This window comes from Protopterus annectens, chromosome 13.part0, assembly GCF_019279795.1.
Source record: "Protopterus annectens isolate FY-2018-M chromosome 13.part0, PAN1.0, whole genome shotgun sequence".
NCBI lineage: Eukaryota > Metazoa > Chordata > Ceratodontiformes > Protopteridae > Protopterus > Protopterus annectens.
The window spans coordinates 521,173,562-521,196,534 of NC_056747.1; positions in this window are offsets into that span (position 1 = coordinate 521,173,562).

Here is a 22,973-nt window from a genome sequence, read left to right on the forward strand (position 1 = left end):
CTCCAACTTGTCCATATTGCACAAATCAAACGGCGGATCTTCTTCATATGTTCTGGAGCTGCAAGTGTATATATAAACTTTGGAACTCTCTTAGAACACAACTACAAAAGATGGGTTATCAAAGTTCAACGTTCTCATAGGAATTTATGATTCTACATGTTCCTCCAAGAGAACTCTCTAGGTCACAAACTATAATATGTATGAATATTTTTTTGCTGATGAAGTTATATATAGCTACAAATTGGTTAGAACCAGATAAGACATCATGGGATAATTTCAAGCTTGTGGCTATAAAGCATATATTAGCACATAAATTACTCCTGAAGCAAAGTAACAAAAATATTAATAACCCAAAAATATGGGAAAAGGTTTTTAACATTATATTAGCATAATACTATTATTAGGAATATATTAAAATTTGGATGTGTATGTGGAGGAAACAATGTTTTGAAAATATGTATGATATGTATGGACGCAAAGTACTTCTACAAATGTTTTGGCTTTGTTTTTCTTCCCTGGTGTCTTCTTTTTTGGAATAATGACGATTTTTATATGGAAGCATTTCATGTAGATATTGTATATAGTTTTGATAGTAATAGTAGTGAATTATGTATGTGATTTTATTGTATTTTGAAAATATATATCAATAAAAATTTATTATGGAAAAAAAAAGAAATGAAAGTTTTATAAAGTACAAGCAGGTTTCAAGCACCTGCACAGTATTGGAATCGTATTGTAGGGAGAAAAGCAACCAAGAGTTACTGTGGAAGAAGGAAGAGTTTTCCTTTAAGCAATTGTGATAACTTAATGACATTGTTTAAAATATTGAATTGTTCAGTCACACCTTATGCTCCTCTCTTCCTTTGGCACTGTCAAGGTGTTAGATTATGAGCAGTTTACAAAGGAAGAGTTTGTTTAGCAAACTAAAGAACCCATATTTTCAGCTTAAATAAAAAGCCTTCAACCAGTTGCAAGCTGCACTTTCTCATAGATGTCTTGGATACTCCACTGTTATGGATTCTTGTCTGTTTATACCTTGCCACTACCCTCCCTCAAGTCACACCACCTTTATCCAGGAGGGCCATATTAATCAATCCAAGAGTAAATTTGAGTAACCATCCACTCGTCTAGGTTATGCTTAAAGGAAGTTAGAGGGTTGCACTACTTAATATGCAGGCAAAGTTTATTCCAGATGGATGGCAGAATGGTTAAGGTGTTTACCTTGCAGACAACAAGGTACAGGGTTTGATTCTCACATGGGGTAATTGGTTAGGCTTAAAATGGCCCGCAAGGGCAATTAACCTAGTACTAATCTATAAACCTATGTTTGGGAGCTGCTGGGTTATACCCCTCTCCCTGCAATGTGTTTTGCTTATCTGTTGAAGAAATTAGGCCCCTGGTTCTAGTACTGGTAAAGCCATTGAACTTGCAGAAATACAGGAGTTCCATGACAACTAGGTATTTAATAGCAGCGTATGAGAGATGTGGATTGCTTCTGAAACGTCAATAAGACACTGGAATAAAGGGATAGAGCTTCCACCATCTGAGAGCTTGTGCTGTAGGTCTGTAGTCCTTTTGGTTAGGAACCTTTGGGGCCTAATTAATTAATACATTTAGTGAATACATCCCAAAGGTGGTATTGTACTGGTCAGATCAATCCTGAGTATAATGAAGTGATTACTTCTTTAGAGCTTGAAAGTAAATACCACACTTTTTAACATTTTATTTGAGCTCATTTTTAGTACACAAATACTTGACTAGGGAAGGTTCATTTTGGAAGTTTGAGTGTTGGAGGATGACATAACTATTGTAGCTGAGGTCTTGGTTCTCTGGAGATCTGTGAAGTTAGGGCCAATAAGGAGATATCCTAACAGAGTCCTTAGAGCCACTACTGGTCACCATGTCCTCATCTCTCACTTGGGAGATCCTGTCTTAGAGGCAGCTTGCTATCCATCTTATTAAATGTGGGTCAAGTTTTAAGCATTTAGCTTGAAAATGATGACAGCATATGAATTTGGGTTACTTTCAAAGCAGGGCACAACATTGAAGAGACACAAGTTCACTCAATGACAGAACAGAACTGCCTTTTGTGAAATACATTGTAGGATAATAATATAGACGAAAGTACATTTAATAACAGAAAACTTGATCCCCCCAGGTACATTTAAGATGTCAGCAGTATTCATGCTTTTGCACTTTGAATTCAGTCATGCATTTTATCTAAACACTGTTTTTTTTTTTTTTAATATAAAATGCATCTTGTGGAAATTGATTTGCCGATGCTTCATAACATACCCGTGCACCACTGCATGTAGTACCTAAATACCCAAACAGTATTTTTGCCCATTGGCGAATGTTTTCTGCTTCTGTATGGATAAAAAGTTTTAAGGTAATTTGAGCATATTTTCTGGGACTGCGATGAGTTGCCAGACTTTAAGGATTCCCATTGTTGGAGATGCTGGGTGGGCAGATGTGACGAGGGAGATGATTTTTCTGAGCTATAATACAGAATTGGAATTGCCTAGACATGGTTATGCTTTGCTATGTCTAATTATGGTGGAAATAGAAATCAAAGTCTAAACCAACTATACTAGAAGTAGTGAATACAGTAACAGAAGTAACAACTGGAATTGATCCTTAGAAAAGGGTAGGGCCAAACTACATAGGAAAAAATTGGAATTGTGGGAACAATACATACAGGGGAGAAATGAGATTTAAATGAAGGCACAACTTAAATTAGCAATGCAATGTTTGACTTCAAATGATTGGGTGGATTATAAGTGATGTATAATGTTTGCAACTCGTAGTGTTTCAGTATGCTTTGTGATGTAAAATGCTTGCAACTAGGATTGTGTCTGTGTGGTTTGTTTTCATTTATATAAATGCATGATTGCCTGTGTCATAAGTGATGGTTTAATTAAGATGTTTCTTATTTAAAAAATAAAATCTGTATTTTCCTTACACTTGTAGACTTTTGCTTATGGCTGAAGGAAATCAGTATAATATTGTGAACAAGGATAGTTTTGCAGTAGTGTAGCATCAGAGATGTACAGACAGCATTCCTCTCAACTTGTACATCCAGCATGACGGATGAAGCAAAAACTAGTTGGGTAAAAAGTCTGAGGCAAAAATCTGGTCATTCTGTAAAAATCTGGACAGTTTAGAGGTATACTTGAAAGGAACTATCCCATCATTGTTTGTGAGTCCATTTTTCAATACTGCAGTAAAAAATTAAGGTTTACATTAAAACTCGTACTAAAAACAGTCCTGAAAGATGACAGAATGTGGTTACACCTGTTCTTCAGTGTGTAGTAGGAAATGAGTATTTTTCATCAACATGAGAGGAGAGAGCGTGAAACAGTTCTTTGAAAACACTACACAATATAAAGATATCTCAAACAGGCACTTTAAGTGTTTTGCATTTAGCTCGTACTGTCAGGTGGTGCTTTATGGGTAACATGTCTCAAGAAAGAGACTGCTGTATGTTCTTCATGAAGCATTTTATATTGGGAAGATAAAGTTGATCTAGAATTCATGAACTCATCTGTGCTGTTAGGCAGAAGAATGTTTTCAATGTGTAGTCAAAACTTGGCTAAATGGCAGAATTAAAAAAAAATGCATGTATTCAACATTATAGATGCTAATTCTAGATGGCTGATAAAGAAGATGAATTTAGACTTTAGCGAATTTCAATGGCAAGTTAAGTTTAATGCGTACAATAGTACTGACTTAAATGTATCCTTGCACTGTAAATGTGTACTAAAGCAATTAAAAGCCAAAAAAAAAAGCTACAAACTATAATTGTTTGTTAATGTAAGGCATTTTACTTGTACACAGTTTTGTCTTGATTTAGTTGTTTTTAAACAGTGACTTAAGTTTGTGATGGACTTCAGTCATGTTATTAGTTCTGTGTACGTACATTTGTTGGGAGTGTTTACAAATAAAATCAGTTGGAATAAGTCCTGATACGAGGGCAGATGCTCTTACTGAGTTTATTAAATGTAGTTTGTGGTTTCATTCTTTGTTTGGCTTTTCATTTTCTGCTGCATTGTTGAATTTTTGTTTGTTGCTTTTCCAGCTTTGAAGGTTTTGAGGCACACTTATGCAATTTAATGTTTTATGCCAATACATTTTTGACGTGATGCTTTATTTAGGTAATTTAACAATATGACTTTTAGAAACTGAAAAGTTGAATCTATTGTGAACAGGGTTTTCATGGAACCACATTTTCTGTTTATACTTAATGGCTAGCTTGCTCAGTTATTAGGGTGTTACGACTCCCAATTGTATAATTGTTTAGAAAGTAGTATATTTTCCACAGTGTTTAGTATAGTGGTAACTTAAATTATCACATATTGTTCATCTGTAGAGTGTCTGAGAGATTATCCAGTCGACTGTGGCAGCTTCTTTTGTTTGCTCAGTTCTTATTGGACTTAAGATCACCTGGTAATATCCAAGTGCAGTCCACTTGCATCTACTTTCATTTTTGGTTCTTGTTGCCCATGGGAAATTTAAGGTCAAAGTATCAGAGCAACTCTTCCAAGTGTTTTGTAGACTCAACAGGGACCTGGTGATGAGCTTGGGTGCCCTGTCAGCTTTCATATATGCTTACGCTGCTTTAAGGGTTTCTGCCACATTTTGAATAACAGTGATTTACAAATGTCCTTTTATCCACTGCTGGCAGTTGAACATCATAAAGTCGCCTGTTTCAATTTTGTGTGCTGATATCTCAGTTTTGCCATGATTTTTAACTGTGACTTTTTTGTATACTTGGGTAACCATGGATGTTGAGTTTAGTGTCATTGATGTATTATTTCAGCCATGTTTTACATATACCTAGTACATATTGGTTTAGAGTCTATAATCAGTCCTGGAATTCAGCAAGTTGATTATAATTTACTATGAGCAGTGTTTTAAAGTCATGAGTTGTACAGATAAGGTGGATAGATGTTTGATCACTGGCTTGCAGTTGTGTGTGTGTTGAACAGTGGCTAACAATCAACCAACTCATACTCAACCCTAAGAAAACTAAACTCCTTCAATTCCTCCCCAAATCTCTTCAAAATCACAAATCTGTCTTCACTCTCACCTCCCTGAATAACACAACCATCAAGGAAAAACCACATAAAAAAACTTCTAGGAGTAATAATAGATGACCAATTATAACTCTATCTCCACATCCAACAGTCCATCAAAAAGATTCATCAAAAACTGGGCTTGCTTTATCGGAACAAAAAATTCTTTACAAATGAATCTAAAATATCTCTTGCATAAGCCTACCTACTACCCACGCTATTATATTTCACCCCAGTCCTTACTAACCTACAGTCCGGTCTTGTCTAAGCTTGAAATCACATATAATAAAATTGCAAGATTTGCTGCAAATCTACCCTGTCGCTTGCACCACTGCCAATCTTTAAAAAACTAGTGTGTCTAGAATTCCGCCAACAACTCCGTCCTCCTTTACACCTGACTCACTCCATCCTAAACAAACCCTTTGCTTGTCCTGCTGTCTCAGCTCTCATCTCTGTTGTCCAAATCATACATTCCAAAGCTCTGAACACCACCTAGAAATCTACAAGCCCCCCCCCCAAAAAAACATAAGTAAACTCTACAATTACTGTGTTGCTAATGTATGGAATAAACTGCCCCTGCCTTTAAAAACTATCCCTAACACTAACTGCTTAAAAAAAAAATTTAAAATGCTACCTGCTAAACTCATGGACCTGCTCTTGTCCTGAACTGACTTAAACTGTCCTTCCCTTGTTGACACCTAACTTTTTTTCCTCCCAGTATTTGCTTCGTCCCTATTAAACTTTCTCCCTCCAAAACTCATCCTCTCCATCTGTTGCCTACCTCTGCTTAAACCCTCCTCTAACCTCCATTTAGGCTGTGCTACAAACTTTCTGCATTGAAGAAATGTTACTGTTTATCTAAAAAGAAGTTCTAGTAAATTTCTCTATGCAATTGCATGTAATTACTTTTTTAAATTTTATTATGCAAGTATCTTTTTACTTATACAACTTGTGGCTTTTCTCCTCGGGTGTTTGCTGAAAAAGGGATTTATGGCCAGACTGACTTAACCTCGTCAACAAATATCAAAATAAATGTGTGTATGTAGATAATATATATACTACATTTCTATATATATATATATATATATATATATATATATATATATATATATATAAAATATATACATTTATATATATATATATATATAAAATATATACATTTTATATATATATATATATATATATTTTTTTTTTTTTATATATATATATATATATATATATGTATATATATATATATATATAAAATTTGGGGATTGGTGGTGAATGATACTACCATGCAGCCAGCTGTCATGAGGAAAACAGCAACATGGTTCAGGTGTCCAGAAACCATGTAAAAAGGTCAGGAGGTCAGGTATGAATCCATGTAAAAAGGTCAGGAGGTCAGGTATGAATCCTTTGTTTCCTATGTACTACAAAATAATTTGTGATTGCTTGTATGTCAGGGCTCAGCTTGAGTATCTGAAAGGCAGATGCTTACAGAGTAAAAGCTACAGAATATGCAAGTAAGATCAAATAACTATCTATGTTTTTGCTCAAAGCACTGTTTTGAAGTCTATCCTGGAATTGGGAGTGTGCAAGGCAGTGTTTATACAAGTCCAAATTTGTGTTCAGGATGTCTCTTTTCCTGCAGATACTGTATTGGACAGCTATTTGTAGCTTTTGTATGAGTCTAAGATAAAGTACAGAACTACCAGGTTTCTTCTGAGAATGTTCATACTTGTGGGAGAGAGTGGGCAAAGGCTCTTCACACAATAATGCTTTTGCGTAGGAAGATAAAAGAAAACAGAACTGCTGGATAAAGGAAAGCTCTTGGAGATCAGGGGAGTCCAATAAATCTGACCAGAAGCACATGAATGATGCACTTGGGACTGACAGAGAAGCAAAAAAAAGAATGGAAAGGAAGAAAAATGTGGAATAGACATTTTAAAAAAAAAAAAAAAAAAAGGAAAAATCCTCTCTAGAAAGATACTACTTTGATGAATTACAACAGCATGATGGATGATGGTAATACTTGACATTTTATTTTAGATGCAAAGCAAACTGGAAACTGTGTTTTTTTGAGAATATAGTGTTTTAGGATGTGAAGCACTTCATTATGACCAGTCTACAACTAAATGTGCAAGTTAGGTTGAAGAAAAAGATACTGATTTCTGTGGGCATTTGTACCCACAAAGCCACCACACCCCCTTCAAGGGAGACCATCTACCCCACAGGCTAAACAGAATGAACAATGAGGCCACTGCACCTCCTAAAAAGTTTGTCAACCTCCAAGAAATGGAGACCTGCACAAGTGGCCAAAAACAAGGCTGAGATAAAGTGGTCTGCAAACAGATTTTTGTCATTTCCTTGACCTATCCCATAAAGATTTGACAGATATTTGTGCATTTGTTAACCAGGATAGAACATTGAGCCAAGCCAACTGTTTTCAAGCCAGGGTTTACAACCTAATACAGAAAAGATGTAAAGTAATATAAGAAGTTGGTTACACACAACATTGTGTTAAAAGTAATACAATCAAAGGTACAGAAGCAATAGAATACATAAATACAAGATTGACAACAGGCTGCTAAGCTTGTCACAGTAGAACTACATATACTAGTAAAAGCGTTTATATTGCATAGTATTGTATGACATAAAGAAACTAGTAAAGAAGCACTATTTTTGTGCTACATAATGAATCTTCAAAACAATGAATTTGCCTTTCATGCTGGAAGTTCAGAAGGCTGTGGGTTCTATTCTCACACAATGGCACTGCAGTTGCAGTATAATGATCATACTGCATTGCTGAATCTGCCATCCTTCAAATGAGACATTAAAACAAAGTCCCGTATTCCTAAGTTGGTGGTAACTTAGGTGGATGTAAAAGATTTCATGGCACTTAGTGGAAAGAAGATCAGGGGGGTTGATTTATTTATATATACATTATGTATGCATTATTCTGTACTGTTTCTTTGCAACCCCATATCCATCTTTTTCACAATTTCTTAATCAGTAATGCGACACAGTTTTTGTAGACATCTTCCATTCCCATTATTTTCATCTATCCTCTGCAATGCTTTTCCACACAACCATCTTCTTATTTCTGCAAATACATTTGTCCTGTCTGTTGTACACAATTGTCCATGTACTTTCCACAATATCTGGATTGTACTAAATATTTCATCCCATTTATCAATTTCTTTCATCCTTACTTTTTCATATTTATCATAAATATTTCCATATTTTTCTTTGAAAACTTCTCAACTATGTTTTTTTTAAATGTTTCTAAAATACTTCATTTTATAGTCTAAAAAGCAATGTTTTTCAGTTTCATCTACCTTGCAATTATAGCATGTTCATTATTCAATTGCTTTATATTTAATATTTCCTTTATCAGGTAACTTATTTAACAAAATTATCCTCAAAGTTTGTAGTTTCATAGAAATCTTCAAATCTTTTCTATCATTGCATTATTGCATTTCTGAGATCCGATAAATCACTCCATAGAGGTACAAGAAAAAATATTTCATAATTTTTCATACCACTCCTTTTCTCACTACATCAATTTCTATAACTTTACCTAATTTGCATATTTATTTCCATAATAATTTTCTTTATTTTCCCTTTTGTTCCCATGTCTCTTAATTCCTCTCATAAAGCATTTTCCCACCATTTTGTTTTCCCCATTTCTGACGGTATTAGTAACCCAAAACAGATGCAGCGATCCTTTAAAAAAAGGATTTTTGAAATCTAACCCCCTTTTATTGTATATTCCCCCCTTTTTTTTAATGATTCGGTCTTGAACACAATATAAAACTGAAAAGTATTTCTAGCAATTCCTTTTTCCTTTTTTCCTGGAAACACAAACTCTTACATGAGAGGGCCACGGTGGTGCAGCGGTTAGCATTGTCGCCGCAAAGAAAGAGGTTCTCCCATTCAATTCTCAGCTGGACCGTCTTCTGTGTGGAGTTTGCATGTCCTCCCTGTGGTCAAGTGATGTCTAAAGACATGCAGGTAAGTGCATGTGTGAATGGGTGTGCCTTATTCGAAGGTTGGGCGTCAGGCTGGCAACTCAGCACTGTAAAAATCCACTGCCAATCATTAGCGGACAGTAGTTCCGCTGTGGTGACCCCTAACCGGGAAAAGCCGAAAGACCAACAACAACATAAACTCTTACATGCACATTGGGTAAACCTGCTTATGCTGCATTTAACATGTGCACATTTTTATTGTACAACAAATTAAAACTTGTCCACCATGCAAGAAATTATTTTTATTTCTTCCAGTTTTTCTTTTCATTGATTCAGTATGTTTTTTCATATTCTCCAAACTTAACACATAATATATTTTCTTCTTAAATAAACTCCATTCATCTTCATTTTACCAAACCTCTTACTTTTTGCTTTATTCAATCTTAAACCCACCTTTTTAAATAACTATCAATTCTTAAACCACTTACATTCATCCCGCCACTCATTTTCTTTGCTCTAAAAGCGAAATCTGCATAAGACAGGTACACTGGTATCGGTTTCCTTTCCCATCTTCCAACTTGCTTCATCCATTTCTGACATAAAAGTTTGAATAATTGCATTCATTGCTATAACAAAACTATACATACTTGACACCCCTGCTCAACTCCCCTTTTTTACCCTAATCTGTCTTCCCATGTATCCATTTAACATTACTTTCATCCATTAATTTCCATAAGTTTTTATAATGTCCACTCTTTTTTTTACTTATGCCAGATTTCCAAATTTTCCCACATCATGTCATGACTTATCAAATGCCTTTTCTGTATCACACACAACAAATCTTGGTTTCTTTTTTTGTCAAGATCTTACTTATTTTATTTACTTTCCCTTTTACACCAAACTCACCATCTCCTATTACTTGAGTCAATACTTTTTTGTATTCTTATATTTTATAACCAGTATTCTGTGAAGTAATAGGTCTGCAGCTTCTTTTATCTTTCCATCCTTTTTCCATATATATGTTATCACACTAATACACATTTTTCTGCACTATTACTTTATCTAACCAGTCATTTAATACTTTTCAGAAATCCAAATTTTCTTCCATCTCCATTTGTTTGAACTTGGCCATCTAATCCTGGAGTTGACTTACTCTTGCCTTCTTTACCTTTCTCCATCATAATTTCCTCCTTCATTTTTGCCTTTGTACCTTGTAATATTTTTAACATACCAGTTCTGTTTCTCAGTTTCTTCCTTTTCATATATTTTTCCTCCAAATCTTTCCACTACTTCCATTATTTTTTTCTTTGCATCTTACACCACCCCGTTCATCAAATAACACACCCATTCTTCTTTTATTTTCACTTGTTTTCCCAAATAAGGTTAATACCTCCACCTCCTTCTTTAAGAAAAAAACTTTGCCTAAACTTATTTTGAATGCTCTGTTTCTTTTTATCTCTTATTCTGTTTAATGCTCTCTTTTTTTCTCTTATTCTGTTTCCCTTTTTCTCAATTTCCACTTGAAGCTGTTTCATTATTCTTTTGTATTGCTTTTCATTTTTGTTCACCATTACAAAAACTTTCTTGTACTTTTCTAAATCTGCTCTCCATGCAGACAAAGTTTCATAGTCTACTCATAGCCATGTGTTCTTCTCATAACTTCTTGCTCAGGTTCATAGATAGGTTCATAGGTAGGTACTAGGCTATCAGTCCTAGGGGCCTATACAAGCCCAGCCAAAAAGGTACCCTGGCTTTTGCCACCCAAGAAAATTATTTTCCTGTGCCACTGTCGAGCAGAGCCACAGAAGTGATCCAACCTAAGTTATTTTATTTTATTAACTTCAACAGTTAACCTTTTTATGTGCTTTCTTTTATCTTTATTTTCACTTACTCTTGCCACATAGCTCTGTAGTCCAAACTCAACATTTCCACAACTCATGTTTCTCCCGTTCCATTAGAACATACTGCACAGTCTCTGTTTTAAATATCCCTGTTTTCCTACCTGTAGTCTACCACATTATAACTACCTTCAGTACTTTCACATCATGCTATTTTTCCTTTCTCTTTCCTTAAATTAGTCTTCTGTCATAATAAACATATTAACCAAAACAAATTTTTAATATCTGACATTTGTGTATGCGTACATTGCAAACAATCTTACACACTGTTCTCTTTCTTATATCACACATTATCCTACCTGGTATTAGCATGCTAATATGTACTATTTTAATTTTTTCATTTCTTATCAAATCCCTATAAATGGGCATTCTTCATTTCCTACAGACCATATAATCTTTAACACAAGACCTCAGTTTTTTCTTTTTTCTCCAATACATCTGGTATCTAATAAACATATAATTTCTGCATTTACCTTCTTACACCATTCAGTTACCATTAGCTTTCTGATATTATTTCTAATACTGTCCAAATTAATACTTGGAATAAAAGTAGCTTTACATCAGCTCATTCTTTGTTTTGCATCCAACTTGTATTTTTCTTTTCTTTCTTTGTACCTTTCCTCCTATTATCTTTCATTATTTTGTTCTTGCTGTCGTGTGTCAAAATCCCCCTCCACTTTTCTCACTTCCCTGTAGTACATACCCATTTTCTTCCCGAATAACCACATCTTTTTTCCAAAATGTTTAACCCCATTTCTTCTGAATAATAAATGTTCATTTTCTTCCACAAAATTCTCTCTCATTTTGGCTGCTATTTTCAGTATTTTCTTTTGTTATTCTTTTGTCCTACAGCATAGGAGGGCAATCAAACCAAAAATGCCATTGGGCAGAACATTTAGTAAACTTTGGTTCACAATTTTTAGCTGCATGTTCCCTCTCTCCACACTGGTTGTATCTTTTTTGCCAAAGTCCTGTACTAAATGGCTTTCACCTCCATTAAATAAAAAAAAAAAAAAAAAAGGTTTTTGGGTAGCCCCCAGTATCTGTCCCTCTATTTCTATTAACATTTTTGCATTTTTGAGCATGCTGCATTCTTCCTCCTATTGCATATAATGTTAGTAAAACTTCCCACACCCCAGTCCACACATTTCTTTCATTAAAATATATTTTTATATCATGTACTGTATTACAAGTAGTTAAGAAAAACATTACTTAATTTCAACTATGCGAGTGTCAGCAGTTCTGAAATGTATATGCATTGTAAGCTGCAGTCTAGAATTTCAAAACAATATAGTTCTTCCATGGTGGTGTGATTGTCTTCCTTATTATAATAAGCCAAATGTTTCAAACGTCACTTTTATAGAAGTCCCCGTGCCCCCATATCAGTACTCCTGTCTTTTATACTAAAGCCAAAAGGCATAATTTATGTTGTCCAAAACATATCTATTTAAACAAAAGTCAGTGTTTCATTTAAATCTTTCCACATGCTTATTAGTTCTGAATTGCTAATTTTGTCCATTTTTTTCTATGAAATTTGTTCCTACTCTTTTCAAAAGATCCCAGTGCCTGTTGTTTTATCTTTGTTACTATATTCAATGCTTCTAGAACAATTGGTTTAGACTTTGGTTTCCTTTTTCTAGTAATTGCTTTTTGGCAGCAACCAGAATTAAACTCAGCAAGACCTTGCTATGTCTAGGCAATTCTGATTCTGTATCACAACTCAGAAAAATAATTTCCTTAGTTACACCAGTTTGCTCACCAAGTACTTCTGTTAGAATAGTCTGCAGGGAACTTTTAAAGTCTATCAACTCATTATACTACACAAAATATATATTCCTGATAACTTCTTTCTTTCCCATCACACCTCCAGCAATTGCATTCTACAGGAGGAAAAAGTTCTTGGGGAATCTGCTTGGGGTATAACAATTCCTATGCAAACACTTCTAAGCAACGATCTTAAATCTAGATTTTCTCGCAAATTTGGGAGCCACCTTTTTGTGAATTGCTTATCCACTCTCTATTCCCATTCCTTTCTAACTTCTGATTCCTATATTTATCATGCTATGTTTTATGTGCCCTTTTTCAACAGCAGCTTCTGTTCTAGATTCTGTTAAAAAGTTTACCAGTTGCTGGTCTTTCACTTAGGATACCCCTATTTCATTATTTTTGCCTGTACTCTATCAGTCCTTGGTAGGGACAGCAATCTCTAGCCTGCAATACAAATGAATTCTTGACCTCTTCCCATTCTGTTACACACCCCCCCCCAATTATTTGCTTCCGATACCTTGGTTCCTTTTCCAGTTTTCTCCAGTAAAGTCTCCTTTTGCATATTCTCTGCAACTCTAATTGCAGTCATCCCTATGAATAGAATCTCCTTTTTCCATCCCTGTGTTGTATTAGTTCTTAGAATATTTCCACTACCTTTATGAATATAATATTCTGTATGGTGGTTGTTCTTAAGTATGGTTGTTTTTCTCCGTAAGGATCTGCGTCCAAACCCCCAGTTTCTCAAGCTTCCCCCCAGTTTCACTTTCCACTTTGAATTATAGGTTTCTGCTTGTGCTATGTATAGGAATCTTAACTGTGTAGCTCTGAAACACCCTTTCAAATCAGGCAGTCCCAAACCACCTTGTTCTATTGGAAGGATCAACTTATCCCACTTGACTCGTCCCCTCCCAGATAAAATCCATAAGCTCTTACTTGCTATCTGCAACTTCTCTCTGCTTGAACAACATACATCTGACCTGTGTACAAAACTAAAGGGACTAAAAGCATTTTCACCATTTTATCTCCGTGTCCATAAAACAGAGCTTCCAGTCTCAGTTTTTACATTAGCTTTTTGTTTAATATTTTCCTATGTATACTTAGCTGCCGTAACAGAATTCTTTTTAATCTAAACTCCTAAGTAATTAATTTTATCTTGTTCCCATAAATATGGGTATTGCTGAACCAATTTGTGTATGGGCATGTAGTTTACAGCTATTATCTTTGTTTTACCTTCATTAATTTTGTATCCCAAAAAGATTCAAAAGTCTCTGAATGTTCAACACTAAAATGTGCTTTTATGGTTTTATCGGGTATAAAATATCATCTGCAAATAAAACCAACTTCTCTGGACTACCACATCAATTTTATCTTTGAATTTGAGTCCCTTATTTTCTTTGCCAGTGCTTCTAAATATTACACAAGTAAAGGAGAAAGAGGAGACCCCTGCCTAGTTCCTCTGCTCAAATAGAACTTCTCAAAGAGGAACCTACCTATTTTAATTTTTCCCATGAATCTCTCGTATATCCTCCTAATCAACCTTATAATTTTATCAGGGAATGCAAATGCTTCCATTGCCCTATTCCTAAACTCCCATCTTACTCTGTGAAATGCTTACTTTGCATCTAGACCCACCAACGACTGTGGTGTTTTCTTACATTCCACTTCCCTCTGGATCATTTTATTAATGTCATTTTTACCTCCCCTCCACCAAACTACATTGATCCAAATAAGTTTTGGCATCGACCTTGCCATTCTTTTAGCCATTATAGACATAAACACTATATAATCATGGTTTAGCATTGAAATGGGCCTATATAAAGCTGGATCTGATGGGCCTTTACGATCTTTAAGTGTTACAGCCACCACCAGTTCTAGCATGTTAGTGCTTCTCCTTTTAAAATACTGTTAAACAAAGCCTTCCAGATCTTTCACTTTCTTCCCTTCTAGCTTCCAAACATACACAGGAATACCATCTATTCTTGGCGACTTTCCTGTAGATTGGTTATACATCACCACTTTTACTCATCTCCTAGCCTATCTGTTGGTAATTGAGCCTCATCTACCTCTAACTTAGGCAAATTTAATTCTTTCACAACCATTTGCATTTGTAGGTTTTCTTGATTTCCACACTTCTGCTTTATACAGATTTTTATAAAATTGCCTAAATATTTCTAGTACCTCTGCAGGATCTCTGGTTATTTTGAAATAGGCTCCCTAAACTTGGCAACAACCATTTCTACTTTCTGATGTGAGAGCCCTTGTGCTAAAATTTTTTGTCCTCTGAAGTTTTTTAAAAAAAAACAGTTGCTTAACAGTAATCTTTCAAAACGCATGCATATTACCAAGGTAATCCATTTTCTCTTTAGTGCTCTGCATTTGCAGTTCTTGTTCAGTGAGATTCTCCCCATTCTGAGATACTTTAACCTTTGTCAAGCCCTCTAAATATTTTTTCTTAATTCTTAACCATATGTTTCTTTTATTTTTATCCTGTTTTTAAAATCCACTTAAACTTTACCCCACTCCCTAACTACATTTTTCAAAAGAAATATCTGTTCTCTAATAACTCCAGAATAACTTCCAATTCCCATTTCTTAAATTCCCGTCTTAACCGATAGGTGTTTAATTTTTATTTCATTACTGTGAATTTTTGTTTGTTATTAGAACATGATCCGAAATGGTTAATGGATGCATATCAAAACTTTCAATTAAATGCACATGTTCCTGTGAGATATAATTTCTGTCTAGCATAGCTCAGTTTTTGTACCTTGAGGAGTAATATGTAATTTTTCTTGGTGCTCCTACTACTGAATTCACATCTTCCAAACCAAATATTTTCATAAATTTCTTCAAAACTCTAACCTTTTTGTCATATTTTCCCTTCTAGGCCCCCCAGATACATCCTTACTATTGCAAATTAAATTTTAGTCCTCAACTTATAAGCAAAATTTCTTGCTGAAAGATTATTTCTCCCAGAGTTTTCTTAGTATCTATTGCAGCAGTTTTAGGTGGAATATAAATGCATGCAAGCATAATCCTCCTCCCTTGCCAGTAGCCCCATAGTACTAAACATCTGTCATCTTTTTTCCCTTCCGTTATTTTTGGAGTTCCTCATGCACTTAATAAGTACTCCACGTTTTCTTTGTCCTAGAGAGTTCACTGAATAACCATCCTGAAATCCATTCTTTATCGAATTCACATGCTCAGTTATCTCTTGAGCAGTCTCGTACTCCGCAAGCCTTTTCATTTTGACCCCTTATTTTTGCAGTTTTATCATCTCATCTGAATATCTGTTTAAAGCTGCTTCAATTCTTTCAGCATTTTGTTGTTTGAGCTGATATACTCCTTCAGTGTTTACTGGGAAAGTCTGACTGGGACAGAGCCCATTTTCAGCAGAGGCTCAGGGAGAAATGCTCCAGGTGCATGTGTTTTGGAATGTGGGAGGAAACCGGAGCACCCGGAGGAAATGTACACAAATGCAGGTAGAAAATGCAGACTCTGCACAGAAAGCACCCCAGCCGAGAATCAAACTGGAGAACCTCTTGCTGTGAGGTGACAATGCTAACTGCTGCACCACTGCGCCACCCACAGTTCTTTCCAATATGTCTCCTGTAGCATAGCTGCTTGCATTGTACATTTTTAATATACTGCACTTCACTTTCTTTTCTGTATATGTCTGTGAGACCATTTACATTAGAGTATGGAAACTGTGATAAGGTATTATTCCCACCTGTTATGATTAAGTTTTTTTTCAAATGTCTAGTTTCAGCTTTTGTTGCATGTCTACACTAATGTTTGGCAGGTTGATCTTTTATACACTTAGTTATATATACATATGTCACATCTTACAAGATTTTGTTTTTAATGAAAACTCTCAAACAGAAAAACAAACACACCCCAGAATCTATTAACTTAATACTAACACACACGACTGTACATCTTCAAATAATGTTTAACCTTCCTAATAGGAACAATTGTCCCAGTGTAACATGACTTAGCCTATAATGAAGGTTATCCATGCTAAGACACTTGGTACAGCCTGTGCTTCTACTTCCACTAAGTGCTGTCTTTTTTCCTCTTATCTTTATTCCTCTCCCATATGTAGAAAGCGTCTTGATTGTTTTCAGAAGACATTAACTCCTAGCTATTGAAAGAAAAGTATTTTGTTTTTATTTCCCCTTGTCAGATTACCTCCATAGAAACATGAGAACCACTTACACAATTGCCTTCTACTACAAGTTTATCATATTGCACTGTGAACATTTATAAGCTAGAAGAAACTTTTCATTATATTCAGTCTTGCTTTTCTTTATTTGCTAGTTATTAAATCAAGCAAAGAACTTTAATCCAGTCATTCCACTATGCAAAAGTAAGAAAAAGCTTATTTTTTCTTGTATCATGCTTATTTGTCCAGGCTTTCTTCTCTCTTTACATTGCAATACCTAGATTTCTTAAAATTGACCAAGAAGAAAGAAAGAAAGAAAGAAGAGAGAAAAAGTGGCACTTGTTTTCAGTATCCTTATTGCCCACAAAAATAACCAAAAAAAAAAGCTTTACTTTATAGCATGCAGTATATATATAATGTATTATAAACATACTGTTAAGGACCCGATTTTGTTTTACTTGCTGCTGTTTCCTTCCACTTCCCTTTCCTTAATCTTTTTCCAAACATTAATCACATGAGGTAGGGCATATGCTTTGGGAGTCCCTTACAAGTTTAACAAAGTCAGAAAGTCTAATATTACCATTTTTTTTTGCTTTGCCATATTTCACAAATGTAATACTTTTTAATCCTGCATTCGTTCATCAGTTTCCAAGTTGCTGGTTTTCTTCCTGTTGCTCTGTATCTCCCACATCTTGTCTATGGTTCATTTCCAACATACTCCTGTTTTTTCTAGTAAATTATTGTGCTTGCTTCTGTCTCTGAAGCATTTTCTTAAGAAAATTGGACAAGGTTTTATTGGCATAGTCTCTCTATGGGCTTTATTATCAGTAGAATAAGAAGTAGAATCCCCAACTGTTTGATAGCTCACTTTTTGTTGGACAATTTTTTGTATTTCCTCCTTAGCATGTTCTACACCAGAAAACTATTTTGACCCTCCAGAAAGAAATATTCTGAAAATACCTGGATACTGCAGCTTGAATAACACACCTGCTTCAACATTACCGGAATAAATTCTCTCCTCATCTGCCTGGTTTACAGTAAGAAATCATTTTGCACAACAAGCCCTCTACTATCTCCAGTTTTTAGTACTTTGTCTTTCTGCCACAGTTTTGTCAAAATCGCCTCTTTCTACTGGTAGGATTGCATCTTTACGATTAAAGGTTTGGGTTCTTTTTCATGGCCAAGTTGGGAGCAAACAGATGATGTGCCTTTAAATTAACTCCTGCTGTACAATACAAGTCCAGATGCTTATTTTTGCTTTCATAAAATTAATACATTCTGTTCCTTTCAGTTTCTGTTGTACAGCAGACAATCTCAGCTTTCCCTACATGCTGACGCCCCTGATTTTACCACTTTTTTTGAATCAACTCTTGGGCAGTCTCGTATTCGGGCAGCTTTTCCTTCATTTTACCGTCTGATTTTTGCAGTTTTATCAGCTCATCTGAATATCTGTTTAAAGCTGCTTCCATTTTTTTCAGCCTTATGTTGTTTGAGTTGCTATACTCTTTTGTTGTTTCATTTATTTTAATCTCCTCCGAGCACATTTGACTTATATTTCTCTCTAGATTACTTGGTCATGTCTTGCATCATAGCCGGAGCTTGAACTGCCTTTTGCTGAACAGCAGGAGGATTCTACCCAGCCAGTGTTTTCTCACCTTTGGTGGTTGATTTTTTTTCAGGTTCTCTAAATTTTTTTTTTGCTGGCATCTGTACAGTTACTGAAATTCAACCAAAAGAGAACTTCACAGGCTTCCTCTTCTGAAATTTTTTTTCCACATTGGAAGTGCTGAAATAAGCTTTTACTCCGTGTGTAACCATCTTGGAAGTCTTCACAACTCAGTTGAGTTTTTTTGTATGTATTCCATGTGTGTATATCACATAATCAAAATGCCAAAATATCGAACACCATAAGCTCGAACTTGGAATGTCGAAATGTGATATAATCAAAACCTCAGAACAGCAAATTTTTTCCCAGGGAAAAAATTCTCTGTTCCGAGAAACACACACAACACAAGCACACCAAAAAAGTAATACACACATGTACATTTAAAATCCTACTTCTAACCCTACATACACTTTCTATCCACTTACCTTAACCCAAACCCTAACCCTAATGTCCGTAACTATCGCACACTCAGGCCCGCTCCCTAATCCTAAGGTCCCTAACTATTGCACACTCACCTTACCCGCTCCCTAACTCTAAGGTCCCCAACTGTCCCATTCCCACACTCACCTTAACCCGGTCAGTTCGCACACTTACCTTAACCCGGTCTGTAAACTTTGCACCACAGTGGAGAAAATAGCAAAGCAGCAGAAACAGCCCACCAAATTCTTTCCCTAGGAAACATTTGACGTTTTACTACTTCGATGTTATGATATAAACCCGTATTCCATTTATGTGTGATAGATGGCAGTGAAAGTTTTATTGCATTATTTCTAGGATCTGGAACGTAATACTCCAAAAATGTATGTTAGAGTGGCATGTTCTAGTTTTCATGGTTTCAGTTCTGAATGGGCACACAGCTTCTTTCTAAGCTACTTTTCCTGGATTGCATGTTACTGTACATTACTTTTTGTCATACATTTGTATGTGAAACTGTAAACATAATTTGCTTATTTATACATATAGACTCTTTACGGAAAAGAAGTTGACTGTCAGTACACAGGCAAAAATATTTTATAACCTTCAAACTGTAATGCGTTTTACTATACTTCAGTTTTGTCTTTGTCTCCTTGTGGATGGCCTGAAGATATTCTTGAACGTTTCAGTCAGACTACATATAGTCCATCAAAAACACAAGGAAATAGTTATTGTGGAATATTGTGGTACATTTAAGGAACCTGTGTTCTGTTTTACTGCAGTAAATATAGTTTAATACCTGTTAAGTACACAGTTGTATGGAGCTGCTTGGAAATCAGAAATAGATTTTTAAATTCCTTCAGTCTTTTACAAAAGAATGTGAAATTCAGGGTTATTTGTTGAATTGTTTAGATTTAGGAATATTGTTGTTTCCATACCCACATTTTTTGGGATCCACTTTTTTGTTTCTCCTCCACAAAAAACTTATCGCAGTTCCGATTTTCTGTTGCATTCTTCAATCATCATATTTTGTATATTTTTTTCTTCTCTAAATTGCCCTTAGCTTTGCACCATTCTGCCTGGCAATGTTATTGAACAGTAAGGAAAAACAGCTTCGGATCCACCAATAAGTGCTTCACCACTTGTTAGCACGAAACAGATTTATTGCAGCAAAGTTTACAACAGATAGTGATCAGTAAAATATAACAGTAAACAGGTTAAGCGCTTTCACCCAAAACATTTGGGCTTCATCAGAACAATTCATAATGCACATCATCCATATATACATATTTTGGCGCCAAAAATTGTTTAAACTATTAAACACATTTAAAGCGGCAATGTCCTCTATACTGCTGTTTAAAGCCGTAAATAAACAAAACTGCTTCACCTTATTAAGTCTATAAAAGCTATAATAGAACATATAATATATATATATATATATATATATATATATATATATATATATATATATACAAGGCAACAAATATAAATATGAAAAAATATATAGAAGTATGAAAAAATGTATGAAAAATCTATATGGATAAACATGTACAACTCGTAGTTCTATACTAAATATTCAATAGTATTATACTTAAAAATCAATAGTTAAAAATAGTACTATACTTACAAATCAATAGTACTATACTTACAAATCGTGCCCACTAACTATAGAATGTATAAAATATAGTATATTAATAAGCGGGCCATAAATCTATAATACATACTATCTAATCAAATATACTATATATGACAAAATGTGTAAAAACTATATACTAAAACCTATTCCACTATTTGTAATACTTTAATAGTGAATAAATGTATTTCCTACATGGCATTATATGTACATCACATATCTTTATCCATAGATGTGTACTTCATGAAAAGCTAATACTGACCTATTGTAATTATAGTATTTTTATTGTAATTTTATTGTAATATTTCCAATATGGGTTTTACTGGGATATAATCATTAAGTCCAGGTGGTGTAGTTGCATCCAAATATGAATAAACATGTATTTTCTTATTCTGTATGGAGTCTGCATGTCCTCCCTGTATTAACTTGTTTCCTGCAGGTTCTCTGGTTTCCTCCCACATTCTTAATACATGCTAAATTGGTCTTAGGGGTGTGAGTGCCTTTTGTGGAAGGTTGGGCACCAGATTGTAAAACTCTACTGCCACTTGTTCTGTGGACTGCTAATCTGCTGTGGCTACCCCTAATGGGAGCAGCTGAAAGGAAGAGAAGAACATTGTGAAGGGGGAAGTGCTACCAGAGTTGTTAGACAACCCCCTTTTTACTTGGGATCAGGGTGTCACATGAACATTATTCAATGTGACCAAATCAGAATGCAGTAAGGAAAAGGGGAAGAAGGAAAATGATTTTTGTCGTAGGAAGTGAGAGAAGCCTGGCTAAAGAGGGAGTAGTGTGCAGTAAGTAAAATGGGAAATAACTTGTAGGATGAGGAGTGTGGTGTATTTGTGTACACACGCACGCACAGACACACTCACGCACACACAGGTATGTATATACGGGTGTATATCATAAGTCCGAATGCCCAGTGTCCGAATGCCGAAACTTCAAACCGGGAAGTTCGAAGTCTAAAAATAGTGAAGCCGTGGAACATAAAATTCTTTCCCAGGGAAACAGCAACAGTATGTAGTGTTTGTGTGTTTCCCCATTTTGTACAGGGAAAAAAAATCGCTGTTGTGAGTGTTCGGAGTTTTCAGTTTTCTAACTACCGTGTTCGATACTTATAGTCAAACTTATGACAGTACGACTATGTGATATAGACCCGTATATACTTGTTTGCGTTATATATGTATAATGTGTGTGTGTGTGTGTATATATATATATATATATATATATATATATATATATATATATATATATATATATGTATATATCTATATATATATATCTATATATATATATATATGTATATATCTATATATCTATATATATATCTATATATATATCTATATATATATATATATATATATATATATATATATATATATATATATAAAACATATATGATACATATATACTACATTGATAAAACTGGGTTTTTGTAACTACTTACCCCAAAAACTATATTCATCTTAATAACATATTTCTTTTTATACATATTCCCCGGGATTCATGAAGCTCGGCGCAAGGCCGGCGTAAGGCCTGCGCCGGCGGTGCATGGAATATCCGCAGTAGCGCCATATACATAATAATGAGAGTGCACCGGAATCACAGACACGTGCGTAGTGTACGTGAGCGAGCCCAGGTAGGATGCGTCTGGAGGCGTGTCTAAGCCAGCATGAGGTGAGCAACCTAATGTGCTGACAGCCATGGTCCGCCCACAATAGTAATGGCAGCAGCCAGGTCCTGTGCAGAATGAAACGCATGTACAGTATGCAACATAGTCCCCATCCCAAATTAATGGAGAAGCAAATAGAAGCCACGAAGGCATAAGTGTACCCGTCCAAGGAGTAAAGGATACGATAAGACCGCGTTAGTCCCGCAATGCACTGTCAGTGTTTACACTCAGAGAAGGTGTACAGCCGCATGTCAGCGGGCCGCACCGACATAGGAGCAGCGACTAAGGTCACCACCTGTCCCACTTTGGTTGGGGCAGTCACTCCATGGACAGTTGTGTCCCGAAAAAACTTATTAGAAATGGCTGACGTGCTACGATTGTAGGACACAATGATATCCCGTATTTAATGTAATGGTAGCATGAATTGGTTATTTCTGTAACAGAAATACCTAAATGACACAAAAAACAGAATAAGCAAGGAAATTGCCACAATAATAAGCATATTATTTAGGCAAGCAAGTGAATTTCCATGCTATATAGTGACCGTTTGTATGTGTCGGCCTGTAAAGTCAGATGTGAGTCCCGGAAATATCCCATATCGAAAATGGAAAAGGTGGAAACCCCAGTAGCGACATGGGCATGGTCACCAGGGTTACCTGCTGTCCCAATGTGCCATGGAACCTTAGCTGTCCCAAGCCTTCCACAATATACATGTAAATAGTAAAAATTTTCCTGC